Genomic DNA, 13,818 nt, shown 5'->3' with positions numbered 1-13,818 from the left:
TTATTTTATAAGCCAGCCCTTTGCCATTAACTGTAGAAAGACCACAGCTGTCTATATTAACACAGGGTTTTCAACCTTAGCCCCATTTCAGGCTGGGTAATTCTAACATTTGAATGTAGGGAGACTATATAACGAACAGGGTGTTGAACCACCGACCTCTGTCTCCTGGATGTCAGTATTGTATCATAACCCTCAACTCCTGAGTCACAACAATACTTCTACACATTGCCAAATATACCCTGGGGAACAGGACAGAATGATAGGGTGAAACCCTGAAAATCTGTTATTAATTGATTTGGGGGAAATGACACTCCACTTCCAACAGAAATGATTACCTGTAGTGATAGTATCATACTTGTCAGAATTTTAAGACTTCATTTACAGCTTTAAAATGTATGATGGAATAATTAATTTGTTAGATTCTGGATCATCAGATACTGAATCTTTGGGTTTAAGATGTCAGCGCTGGTAGGTTAGCGGAAGCTAACCAAAAAACACTCATTTTGATTAAGTGCATTGTTAGCTGGCATTTTTTACATTGGCTATTACTTTTTGTATTCACTTCAAAATGTAATTACTTGTTATAATGCAATGAGTTTTCTTTACAGTCATATAATTTCTTGGGTTATAATTTCAAAACCTGGCATCATATTAAGAAAGAAAACATGGAAATAGATTTACATAAAAAGAACATTTGCTATTACATTGATAATATAATACCAATGCATATTGTGAAATTGCATGTATTACAAAATAGAATAGGCTACAGGCAAAAAGTAGAGGTGTTCAAGGGGACTGAAAAGGCACATATTTAATGAGCCTCTTCAAATATCACACACACACACACACACACACACACACACACACACACATTTTTGCATTATATGTTCTGTGAACATGGTTTGATTAACTTTTAGAAATAGAGGGTCTGGCCTTCTTTAGATCCCTTCTCCTGTGATAATGGCTAGCCATAGATTCCACCCGTACAATGCCATGCTATCATCCTGCTGCCTGCTGACATGATCTCAGTTCCTCATGTGCTTCTAAGAACAACATTCTGGCTGGTTTCACTTTCTTCTGATTGAAGAAACAGCTAGAAATTGCTGAAATTACTAGGCAGGCACAGCATCACCATTCCACGAGCCTCTGGCATCTATGTATCCTTTGATGCAGAACAGGGACAAGGTGAAATTTTTGTGTTAAAAAAAAATTGAGGATAACATAAGAATCCAAAAAGATCTCAAGGACAATAAGAAGTTAGTACTTGTCCCAGTTTCATTCTCTGTTGCTGTGGAAAAACAAAAACAAACAAACAAAAACCCTGGCAAAAGCAGCTTAAAGGAGAACGGATCTAATCTATTTGGTTCACAATTCTAGGTTACATTCCGTTACTGTTGGGAAATCAAGGCAGCAGGAACTTGAAGCCGTTAGCCACATCCTCAGTCAAAAGAGAATAAATGCATGCATTCTTGTGCTCAACTCACTTTCTCCACATTTAACAAGTTCAGGATTCCCAGTCTAAGGTGTGGGAACACCCACTTTAAGGCTGGGTTTTCCCATATCAGTTAATATAACCAAGATGATCCTTGAAGATAAGCCCACAGGTCAACCTACTGTAGATGATTGCATTGTCTCATTAAGATTCCTTTTCCAGGTGATTCTACACTGTGAACAGTCCACAGTTCACACTATCCATCACAGTACCCTGAGGGTTTGTTGGAAAACAGTAAAATCTTTTAGTGATTTTCAACTATGGGTTCTAATGAGTAGGACTCACTAAGATCATTTGGTGGATTTTCTTCAGCACTTACCCTGTTGTTGGATATGTGAGACACAGAAGTATTGCTTAGTGATTTTTTTCATCTCTATCTATCTTGTACACACATGTTTTCTCATGTATATATGTATGGGATGTATAGGACAAAAACTGATTTTGTCATGTGGATTAGAGTCAGAATGTTTAAAAAGCATATCGAAGGAACTAAGAGCAATGTCTCTTTCCCAATTCAGTTGTGATATTTGTTATAATTTCATTTTTTTTTACAAAGCAACCAATGTGTCCTGGCTAACTTTGTCTGTAATTTAACAACCACCTGGAGTTATCTGAGAATGGAGTCTCAGTTGAGGAATATCCCAGGTCAGGTAGGCCTGTGGGCATATCTGTTGGGTGGGGATTGTTTTTTGTTTTTTTTGTTTTGTTTTGTTTTGTTTTTGTTTTTGTTAACTGCTATAGTATGCCCCAGCCCACTGTGGGTGGCATCATTCCCTGGATAGATGGTCCTGTGCTATAGAAGAAAGCCACCTAAGCATAAGCATGTGAGCAAGCCTGCTACCATGCATCCTCATCTGTGGTTTCTGATAGTCTTCCTTGGCTATGGATGAGTTCTTGATTGGAAATAATGCTGTGCGCCATAGCAAACAGAGCTGGCTTCAAGTCCCTGCTTGAGTTTCTGTCCTGACTTCACTCAACGATAGGCTATAATCTGTGAGGTAAAATAGACCCTCCCTCCCCTGAGTTGCATTTGGTCATGATGTCTGTCACAGCAACAGAATGAATATTTTTTTCATTATGTACATTATCCAATGACTACATATTGTCCCCCATGCTTATTAGTTACTGTGGAGGACTGCAGAGATGAGTCAGTGGTTTAGAGCACACACTGCTCTTGCCTAGGACTGAAGTTCAGCTCATGTGCACAGATGTTCCAACTGCCTGTTAGCTCCCAAGGATCTGATGCCCTCTTCTGGCCTCTGCAGGCACTACCCCCACATACAGGCCTCCTTCCCCTCCCCCCATATACACATTAAAAATTAAGTAAAAATAAAACCTCGTTAAACATAGTTACCTTAAAAACATGTGGAATTGGATTAAAAATGAAGGATGTAGAAAGAAACTAAGAGGAAACAGTGGTACACATCTGTTTTGTAGATGTTTCTTGCTGATACATGTGGCCATTGTCATCTTAAGCCAGAGCAATAGTAACAATTTCATTATGAGGAGAACAGGATCACTAGAGTCACAAAGCTCTAGCAGCCTTCCACTTCCTAAGATTAACAATGCTGTAAGGAAAAGGGAGTCTTCCTCCAAGGTGTAGTTATTTGTAAACTTCCCTCTATTCATGTTCTTATTTATATGTAACCCCAATTAAACTTATTGGTTCACTTAGCTCAACTTGGGTAGAAGTGTTTCTTTTGTCGTTCATTGTCCTTTTTATGGTGGATGAATATAAGTAGACTGCCAAGTAACCTTCTTGTAACATGTTCCACTATCCTAAGTACATGTCCACCTAGCAATGGTCTGGTAGTGCCATCTCCATAATCAAAGAATGGAATGTCATTATTGTGAGGAATAAAGTAAGCTAATGCTTTAAAACTTAAAATGCAAAGCATGTATGTTGCTCAATTTGCTAAATGGTCTTTTAATAATAATAAAAAAAACCTGATGGAGATATTGGGGTAAATGCTGAAAGATCAGAGAGACAAAGAACAAGCCACTGCCACATCTTACCTCTGGGACTCCTCAGCCTGGAAAGGGTCAGTTCCTGTCTCCTCAAGCCTTATGTACCGTTCTCCACCCATCCATCACTTCCTAGTGCTGAGAATAATGGTATGTGTGCTTCCCAAGCAAAGGCATGAGATCTCAAGTGCTGGGATTAAAGGTGCAGAAAATCTTTTTCTGGATGGACAAGTTTTCTGGATGACTTGTCCTTTTTCTTCAGATGTCTCATTTGTCCAGTGGTCTTCAGATTCCTTAGCTTCATTCCCCTGAGACAAAAACAAAACTCTTCCCCAACCCTAACTTTGGGGAGTTTCCCTTTTCTAATCTTTTATCAATTTTGATTTATGGTTTCTCCTTAAATTTTTGTTTTATTTTCTAAAGGTATTCTATCATCCAGAGCCATATGGTTTCTTACAATAGGTATTAGGTTCTTTTTTTGGTTTTTCGAGACAGGGTTTCTCTGTGTAGCTTTGCATCTTTCCTGGAGCTCACTTGGTAGCCCAGGCTGGCCTCGAACTCACAGAGATCCGCCTGGCTCTGCCTCCCGAGTGCTGGGATTAAAGGTGTGCGCCAGGTTCTTTAATTGCTCTGAGAGGGAATTTCTTCCACAATGACAGGAAATGACACAACAGAATTTGACATGGGGGCCTGTAAGAAGCCCCTCAGGGAGTTTCCCAATAGCAAAGGCCAAGAATTACCTTGTCTGTCCCTTGTTTATCTACATTTTTCAATCCAATGTCTGCCTTTGCCACATCTTCTGCATAATCCAGAAGGGAGGGACATTCTGTTGGGATTATTCCTTGAAAAAACATTGTTTCTAGGAACACCCTGTTTACAGTCCCTCTTTAGGTGACCTTGCTTACCACAACTGAAACACTTGACATTATGATTTTTCTTCAAACCTCTAGAAATCGCTTCTTCTATCCAAGCATCATCATGATCATGAGATTCAATATTTATTGTATCTCAGATCCATTCCTCCAAGGGTGCTGATCTTGCCTTTTATGGCCTAACTACCCTTTTGCAATGTGCATTAGCATTTTTCAAAAGCCAGAGATTCAAATTTTATATGTCCAACTTCTAAATTTGTTATCATTCTATTTACTGCTGAAGTCAATCTTTGTAAGAAGTCAGTGAAGGTTTCTTTTGGGCCTTGTATAACTTTAGTAAATGACTCAATTTTCTTTCCTATTTCTTCAATTCTGTCCCAAGCATTCAAGGCTGCCACGTGACATAAAGCTAGGGTGTGGTCATCATATAAAGATTGTCTTTGTGTGTCAGCATAATTACCCTCTCCAAGTAGTTGATCTTGAGATATTTCAAGACCTCAAGCCCTCCTCCATTGTTCAGTAGTCTTAGCCTCATCCTTCTACCATGTTGTCCATTGTAATTTGGGACCAGCCTCTAAGACTGTTTTAACAGTCGTGAGGGATAATTCTATTACAAGTTGACCATGAGTTTAACATCTGCTTCACAAAAGATGAGTGGATGCCATATGAGACTATTCCTTTTTTGAATCACCTCAAATCTAACATTTGCACAGGAATCCAATCAGCTCTTATAGAGCCTTGAGGATATCTATCATCTGGCAGTTCCTGTAAAGTTACTGGATAGATTAAGGTTGACTATTTGAAAACCTTAGGCTGTTTCTCTGTAACCTTATAATGCAATGTTGAGATTTGTTCTCTTCTAAATTCTTCTGTTTGGGTCTGAATATCTCTATGATCTGATTTAACAGGTTTTTCTAAACCTTTATCTTGTCACCCATATTCACTAACTTTTTTAATGATAAAACAGAAATGATCAAAAATAATATTTATAATTGACATTACATAAATCCCATCAACATTAATTATCCTCTCATTTAATTGTTCCATTTTCAGAACATCAATCGTATTATCAAACAGAGAGAAAAGGGATTCCCTCACATGTAGCAGGCAAAAAGAATACAAAGTAGAAAATAAGTTCTCTCCCATTGTGAAACTTACCATCTAATTAAAAAATCCAACAATAACAATGAGAGCTGTGCTGCTATTTTGTCAGAGGGGAATGATGGAATGCTGTCTGAGCCCTTAGATGGGCATCTTTGTCACCCTAAGAATTTATCTATTTTTATCAAAACACTATTCTTTGTAAAGGAAAAAGGACTTTAAGCCAAGGAAGTATTTGTTCATGCCAATTTACTTATGAATATCTATTAATTTTTTTCATCTGTAATGTTATAAGGTGTGGTTGTTGACATCTTTAGAACAAGAACATTTTAAGCTTTATACTCAACTGTCCAGCCCCTGTAGGTATATGTTTGTGACAGGAAGAGCTGAATGTGGTCAAGAGTGTCATTTTCCTTAGACCTCTGAGGTCTTAGTGAACTGACTTGTTTCTCTTTGCCAGTTACTAATTGAAGTGACCATTGGTGGGCTTTCACATCATTTTAATGAATTACACTGGCAGGTTGAAGTTAGATTATGTTTACAAATGCAAGAATAACAAAAACAAACAAGTAACTCATCCTGCTTTGAGTACTGTCCCTGCATTTAGAGCCTGATCTTTAGTAATGCTGTGCCCACTGACATCCTTCAGAATATGAAACTTGAATCACTATAGATGCTTAGAATATGTATTTATTTCTGTATTTATTGGATTATAATGTCCATTTACTGTAAAATGTAGCATAATCCCTCACTTACAAAAACTCTCAACAACCAGAAAATTCAAATACTCCAAATTAGTTTTACTATAATGGACATTAATAATATTGAAGACTAGGAAAACCAAAAAAAAAAAAAAAAAAAGCCTATAGCCATCTAAACTATAAAATATCTCATTTGTATTCATTAATTCATTCTTTGAAGACTGGTTACTTATCCATATAACTTGTACAAAGCAAACAGCAGTAATTTAAATACTCAAATTATAAGAACAACTCAAATGTCAGAGAACCTGGAAAGTTCAAATGCCTTCTATTGAAACCAATTATAATATTATTGAGATAGGCAAATGTATTTTAGGGCATTCTGAAATGTTAAAATGTTATATAAATATAACATAATCCTGTTGACTTTTGACGATTATGATTTGCTCTAAAAATAATCATACATAGCTGTATGTTTTGATGTCTGTTGAGGCTCCTTTGTCACAGGGGCACTCCTGCAGAAACTCTGGAGGGTTGGTAAGCTGAGGCTGGTGTCCTGGTGTAGATCCCCCACTTCAGATTGCCTTGTTGCTTTTAAATGGTGCTGTGGAGCTTGCCTCTCTAGCTTTGGGTCTTTGAGCCTACAACCTGACTACATTTATGTTCAACTTTTTTCAACAAAAATTTGAAGAGGTTCAATGAGTCTTAAAATATTTTGTGCTTGACCACTTCACTTCCTGACACCTTAAGCTGATTTGGTTGATTAGGAGGTAGTAGCCTAACAGTTCTGTTTTGGTTTTTATTATTATTGTACATCCCGGCTGAGGTTTCCCTGTAGTGGGTAGCCATTCCAGCTTGGATCTGGAAGTTCCAACCCCCATTGAGACTCTGGCAACTGTCACGCCTACGAGCGGGGCGAGGAGGCGCCGGGGACCCGAGAGCTGGATGGGCCAGCGCTCGCTCTGGGCGCTCTCTCGGTGCCGGGACGCTGACCAGTGCAGATTGACTGTGTAGAGCTCCGGAGAACACCGCTGGACTGCATTACACCTTCCCCAGACCCTGCGACCTACCCATTACTTAATTTGTGAGTTTTGCCATTAAATAAATATCCTTTTAACTACGTGGAGTGGCCAAAATAATTTCTCCAATATTCCCCTCCCTTCTCTCCTCCCAGTTCTTCCCACCACTCCTCTCTGTTCCCACCCCCACCCCCAATCCACTCATCCTCCTTCATTTCTGTTCAGGAAAGGGCAGGTCTCTCATGAATTGACATCCATAAAAGCCCAGCAGTTTTATATGGTCTTGCATCAACCTTATGTTAAATGTTTTGAATCACAGTGGTGACTCCTGTCTGTCAGCTATCTCCTTGTGTTTTTAAATGATCACTATCCGTTTTCATCCTTCCTCCCATACCTGTATTAGCCGCATTTCTTCTCTTAAAAACTTTGACCTTATCAAGCAGAAATGTAATACACAGTCTTCTCTCAAAGTATTCCATCAAGACAGGAAGGCAGGCGTCTGCTCTACCCCTCTCCACTGATTACATTTGCAAATAATTGGTACCTTACTTCTTCTGTCTTGGTGAGAAGTGAGGTCTTTAAATTTTATTTTCTTGCAAATTTTGTATCATTATGAATTCATGGATTTTTATATTATAAGTATATTTTCGATGTATTCAGTAATTTTCTGGTTGAAGCTCCCTCGGGTTGGTTTGTTGCTTCCCCTTGACATGACTCATTAGTTGCTTTCTGGGTAATTTAAATGCAGCAGTAATTTAAATGCTCAAATTATGAGAACCACCCAAATGTCAGAGAATCTGGAAAATTCAAATGCCTCCAATTAAAACCAATTATACCATTATTGAGATAGGCAAATGTATCTAAAGCTTTTTCTGAAATGCTAAACTGTTATATGAATATAACATAACCCTTTTGTACTTATGTATTCTAAGGATTATGAATAAAGCAATGATTAATGTCAATAGTGGTGAACTATTGCTTTCTGCATAGAGATGATCTAGATTCTTCATGAGCTATTGCTCCCCTGGCCTTAACCAGTCATTTATCAAGGAACCCAGGTTACATCTATTCAGCAATGTTGCAACAGAGCTTTTTCATTTTTGAGCTTTTGAGTATATATAGATTACTTAACACAAGATGCTGTCTCTAGCCTTACCTCATTCCCACCTTGTTCCAAGATGGCAGCCCGCTAAGTTAGCAATGATATGTGTGATTAAGTCAGAAAAATTTCTTCATCAGTCATTTTAGGTTGGTTCTCTCACTGCCTTAAAGTGATATGTTATTTCAAGAGAGCTTGGCCAATGATACCAGTTAACTAAACATTTGTCAGAGACCAGTACCACTATAGACTGTGTTTTCTTAAGATGTTAAATATTTATAGAAAAAAAAGGATTTCCCCTTTTTCATTTTTTTGAGACAGGGTTTCACTGTGTAGTCCTGGCTGTCCTAGAACTCACTCTGTAGACCAGGCTAGCCTTGAACCCACAGTGATCCTCCTGCCTCTGCCTATGGACTATTGGGATTAAAGGGATGCATCACCACCATCCGTCTGCATTCTTTTTTTTTTTTTTTAATGTGGAGTTAGCTTGCATTAGTAATTGGTTTGCCATCTTAGGTTTTTATGAAACTATCAGTGATTTGTAGCAAATATAAAAGCCATATTGATCAGTCGCTTGTCTTATTCCTGACAAAATTCTTGACATAAGTAGCCTAAGTGGCTTCTCAGTCTATAGAACATAGTCCCCAGTAGCAGGGAAAGTATGGCAGTGGGAAAAAGAGGCTCCTAGTCAGTAAATCTATACTTAGGGAAACATCTAATACCTGAGCTCAGCTTGCTTTGTCTTTTTATTTAGGCCAGTACCACATCCCATGGGATGGTACTACCGATATTTAGGTTGGATCATCCCATCCGATAGCTGAATCTCAATAATCTATATACAGCCCTAGAAGCTTGTTTCTGTGGGGATCCTAAATTTCATCAGCTCAACAACCAATGAGCTAGAACACATGCACATGCGACAGTATTTATATTTCACCAAAGCAACTTGGCCCTCGGTCTGCTGAGGTAAAGACTTTGCCATAGCTTGTTGCTTGTGCTTTCATTTCCTCCTGTCTTTGCTGAAGTCTTTCTCTGTCTTTTCAGGGAGTTTCACGGTCCTTTCTCTTTGGTGCGACACGTATTGGACAGAAAGTTACAGCAGTTAGGTGATTGCTGTGGGATTCTCTGGGAGTGACAAAAAGTCCCTGTCTTCTCAGTCTGTTGCAAAAGTCTCTCTCTCTCTCTCTCTCTCTCTCTCTCTCTCTCTCTCTCTCTCTCTCTCTCTCTCTCTCTGGGGAGGGGAGGGGCGTTCATGTGGATATTCTAGTGAGTATGCACATATGTACACATGCATGAGGAGGTCCGAGGTAACCACAGGTGTTGTTCTCCAGGAGCTGTCTACCTTGTTCTGTCTCTCATCCAGATGTGGGGCTCACTGGACAGGCTAGGCAGGCAGGCCAGTGAGCTCGAGCTGTCCAGCTCTCTCACCACTCCCAGTTCCGGGATGACAAACACACTCGACTTTTTGACATGGGCAATGGGGATTGAACTCAGGTCCCTGTGTTTGCGTGGCAAACACTTTACTGACTGAGTTTTCTCCCCAGGTCCCTTCTGAAACGGCTTAAATATGTACAGAGGAGAGGTAAGTCTTCATTGCTAGAAACAAGCAGTAGAAACCCCCCCCCCCCATCCTGCAGAGATTCCAAAGCAGCTAAAGTAAAAACGATTCCTTCGCTGTAAATTATGGTTCTTAGGAAAGTAATCTATATGAAATAATGGTTATTTAGGCAAAGCTGCAAGCATGTTTATTGGCATTCCTCTAACCGCTCATACGTATTGAAGAATTACTTTTCTGCTCTACATGTGTGTATATCCAATGCCGAACTCTACTAATTTTGGATTTTTTGTTAAAGCTTAAAGTGAGTTTATCTAGAGTTAACAAATACCTGCTTTAAAGGTTCTTGCTGCTTCATATTTTTTTCAGCAGAAATTTCAAACCGTTTCATAAAACATACAAAAGAAAACCAACTTCCCTCTGAGTCTCACCACCAAATAACCAAATAACCAAATCTCCACGGAAAGGTTGAAGGTCATCTAGCTAGAAATAGAATTTCCTGCTTTTAAAAGATTATCCACTGCTCTGTAATACATGTGAGAGGCCACTGTCCACATTCTTATCTGCATGAAGAACTGGTACTCCTGTAGAAAAACAACCCAATCAGCTTCCATCCAAAATGGATATGTTCTACCATTTTGGTCCTTCTCTACAGTTCCCATGGAAACAAGATGGTTATGCCAATGAGGAAGGGGGAAAGGTGACTGCTGTTAAAATGTAATGATCACAGACTAAATACTTAGGATTAGAAAGTACTTTAAATTAATAGGATTAATTTTGAGCTATTTAAGTATTAGACAAAATTAAATATGTGCTATTAATATTAATAGTGATATTAACAGTAATAATGATTTGATTGCTATTGCTTCCTTAAAGTTTGCAGTTATATGGTCTTTGTCTCTTTGCCTTTAAAATATAAAACTTACTACTGAAACATTTAGTTGATGAAACTCATTATAGGAAAAAAAGTGAGTTACACAGCTATCAGTGCTCATAAATTAGAAAAATCGTTATTTTATATCTACTGATAATTTTATAGCATAAAATCATATTCAGGTAATGATATTTTTCATTTTTAAAGTGGAAATGTGACAGTACCAACTATCCGGAAGTGTCAGACATGTGATGAAGGTAATAAAATGGAATATTTTAATGTATGAGCCAATTAATGTGAAATAATTATCAGGTTATCCTGAGGGGGTTCCTTAAGGGGACACTTATCATAATAAATTACAGCAGGTCTCATCTGCTTCAAAGTGAACGTATGTAAAGCACCAATTTAACAATTAGTTTAAATGAAAGAGAAATATTCTGCTAAAATTAATGTTTAAATAGCTTTGTGATGACAAAGTAGATTACACCACAGATATCTTTGGCCTCATAACTATTATCAATGGCACAAAATGAGAAAAAGACAGGTATAGTAGCATCCACCAGTAACACTAGCACTGCAGGTTATGAGGCAAGAGGACTGTGAGTCTGAGGCCATCACAGGGTTTACAGAGAGCTCTTTCTCTCTCTCTCTCTCTCTCTCTCTCTCTCTCTCTCTCTCTCTCTCTCTCTCTCTCTCAGTATAGGGTATCTATCTGTAGTCCAGACTAGCCTGGAATTCACTATGTAGCCCAGGCTGGCTCCAGACTCTCTGTTGTTTTCCCATCTTAGTTTCCCAATTGCTGGCTTTACAGTCGGCTGTTTCCCCTCAAAGGTATTCTTAGAAGCCTGCCACCTATTGGTTGTCACCTTTCTACACTGACCTAAGTCTTCTAAAGTTTTTTAAATTTTGTTATATTTTGTTGATCACTCTGAAATAATAGCTTGCATATCAAGCTCATTCTTATTGGCTTCTAATTGTAGAGTGTCTGAATGATAACTAGTTTTTACATTTAATTTGTCAATAATTGACTAAGTAATTAAATTTAATGAATTGATTGCCATAGTGAGAGCATCTACACTGAAAATTGACAGCCACTCAGATATTTGTTAATCGCTAGGAGTTTTCACACATATGTACCAGGAATGGCAGGGGAAAGTTCATCCCCTTGGTTCTCAAAGTTCAAGTAAAAACTGAAGAGAAAATGAAAATTCACCTTAATTGTGATGTATTAAACCTCTGGTTCAACATATGAACAAAGTAAATTTGGGCTCATGTTTGAATCTTGCTTTTGTTAACATCTTCATTGACTGAAAGATGTTTTCAGCAAATCTGTAGTCCAAAACAAAGGTCTTATTCCCTGGAAAGTATCACAAACTTATGAAGAGAAAATATTGCATAAAATGGAGTTAGAGATGAAGTTAGTTAAAATATAAATTTTAAAAACAAGGTTCACCAGCTTGCATGGAAGACATCTGATGCCCATATATTTGCCAGCAAGTAAAGATATTCATTTTGTTTTGATAAAAACAAGAGTTGGGGGATTGTCTAAAGAGACTCCAGGCTGTGTGAATTAGAAGTTGACTTGCTAAGGCAACACTGTGCTTCAGCAGAGGTAGAGCTGGAGCACTGGGGATCCTGGGCAGATGGGCTTTATGAGGAGTAAGCAATAGTAATATAAATAAAGCTTCCTCTATATAAGAACTTCAAAATACGTTATATGAGTGATTCAATATTTAAACCTTCTTTGAAATAATTATGAAAGTATGATTTTATATAACTATGTGATTGATGCTAATTAAAATACACAACACACTGATCGAATAAAGCGTTTGTAAAACTGTACCTCTAGGTGTACAGACATTTTAGACAATAAAAATAACAGGAAACACAAAGAGCAGATATTGTGCATGTGCTTATCTTGTGCAACCTCACTACAATGTGTCAGGAATGCATCTTTGTCATTTCTATTTTATTGGTAAAGAAACAGGCACAGTTAGATAATCTCCCCTGCTTGCCCAGCTGGCAAGTGAGGCCATTTTTGATAAGTGTCTAAGAGTCGTGGGTAATTCATCACACAATTAAGTCATTATGAATCAAGAATTAGGGCACTTCTTGTACTTCTCCCAGTATCAACAGGGAAATGGTTTCTGGACATGTGTTTCATTATGTCGGGGTGTGCTGCAGAGCAGCAGACAGAATTTCAGAGGGCAGTTTGGAAGAGTTTCTTTCAATTAGCATATATTTTATCATTCTTTTATGTAAATTTTAAACAAGGTGATAGGAGAAGGACAAAATTATTTACCTGCCTTTTAAAGCAACACTTTTCGTAGTGTGCAGATTGTAATCTTTATAAATACAAGTTATACACATAGGAACCTATCATATACGAATGCTTTTAGGTATACCAAAAGTTTATAGTTTCCCAAGACAGCACTAATCAACTTACCAATTACATTGATATTTAAACAATTTTGTTTTACAAGTAGAGTGATGAATTAAAAAATAATGCAGGTGTTTTCTTTTGTGGATGTATGGGAAGTATCCCAAGGGTCGAGAAGGATACTTGACTTTAGAGGTAAGAGCAACATCAGTTAGGTGAACTTTGTTTCTAATCCTTGAATGGTTAAAGGAGCAAATTACACAATACTTCAATAGCAGGTCAGCAGGGGAAGCTCATGAGCTAAGCCAATCCAGAATCTTTCCTGCTGCTTCTTCGATAAAGTTAATACCCCCTGAAGCAAAAATAAGTTGTTTGCTGTTTAGGGTTTTATTGTTGAGAGCAAAAAGATGCTGTTTGCCATATCTGAGTAGAACTGAAGGATCTGATCATGCCACCCTCTCTCCAGGTAAGGAGTTTCCAGAAATCATTTCAGAAGTATCAAAACCATGCTACAATACACATATCCCTTGCACTCAACATTTTAGTCTTTGCCTCCTACAGCTTTAAAATGAACGGTTTCTTTTTTCTTTTTTCTTTTTTTATGTTTATTTATTATGTGTACAGTGTTCTGCCTACATGCCAGAAGAGGGCACCAGATCTCATTACAGATGGTTGTGAGCCACCATGTGGTTGCTGGGAATAGAACTCAGGACCTCTGGAGGGGCAGCCAGTGCTCTTAACCTCTGAGCCATCTCTCCAG

The 13,818-nt window shown here is 38.1% G+C and overlaps 1 protein-coding gene across 1 annotated transcript in view; it reads left to right on the top strand.

Moving 5' to 3' along the window:
- Positions 1-13,818, top strand: part of Prkg1 (protein kinase cGMP-dependent 1) — a 1,109,494-nt gene that overhangs the window by 1,004,729 nt on the left and 90,947 nt on the right.

The sequence above is a fragment of the Peromyscus leucopus genome, chromosome 1 (assembly GCF_004664715.2).
Source record: "Peromyscus leucopus breed LL Stock chromosome 1, UCI_PerLeu_2.1, whole genome shotgun sequence".
NCBI lineage: Eukaryota > Metazoa > Chordata > Mammalia > Rodentia > Cricetidae > Peromyscus > Peromyscus leucopus.
Note: the sequence above shows the minus strand (reverse complement) of the source record. Positions and strands in the feature narration are given on the sequence as shown.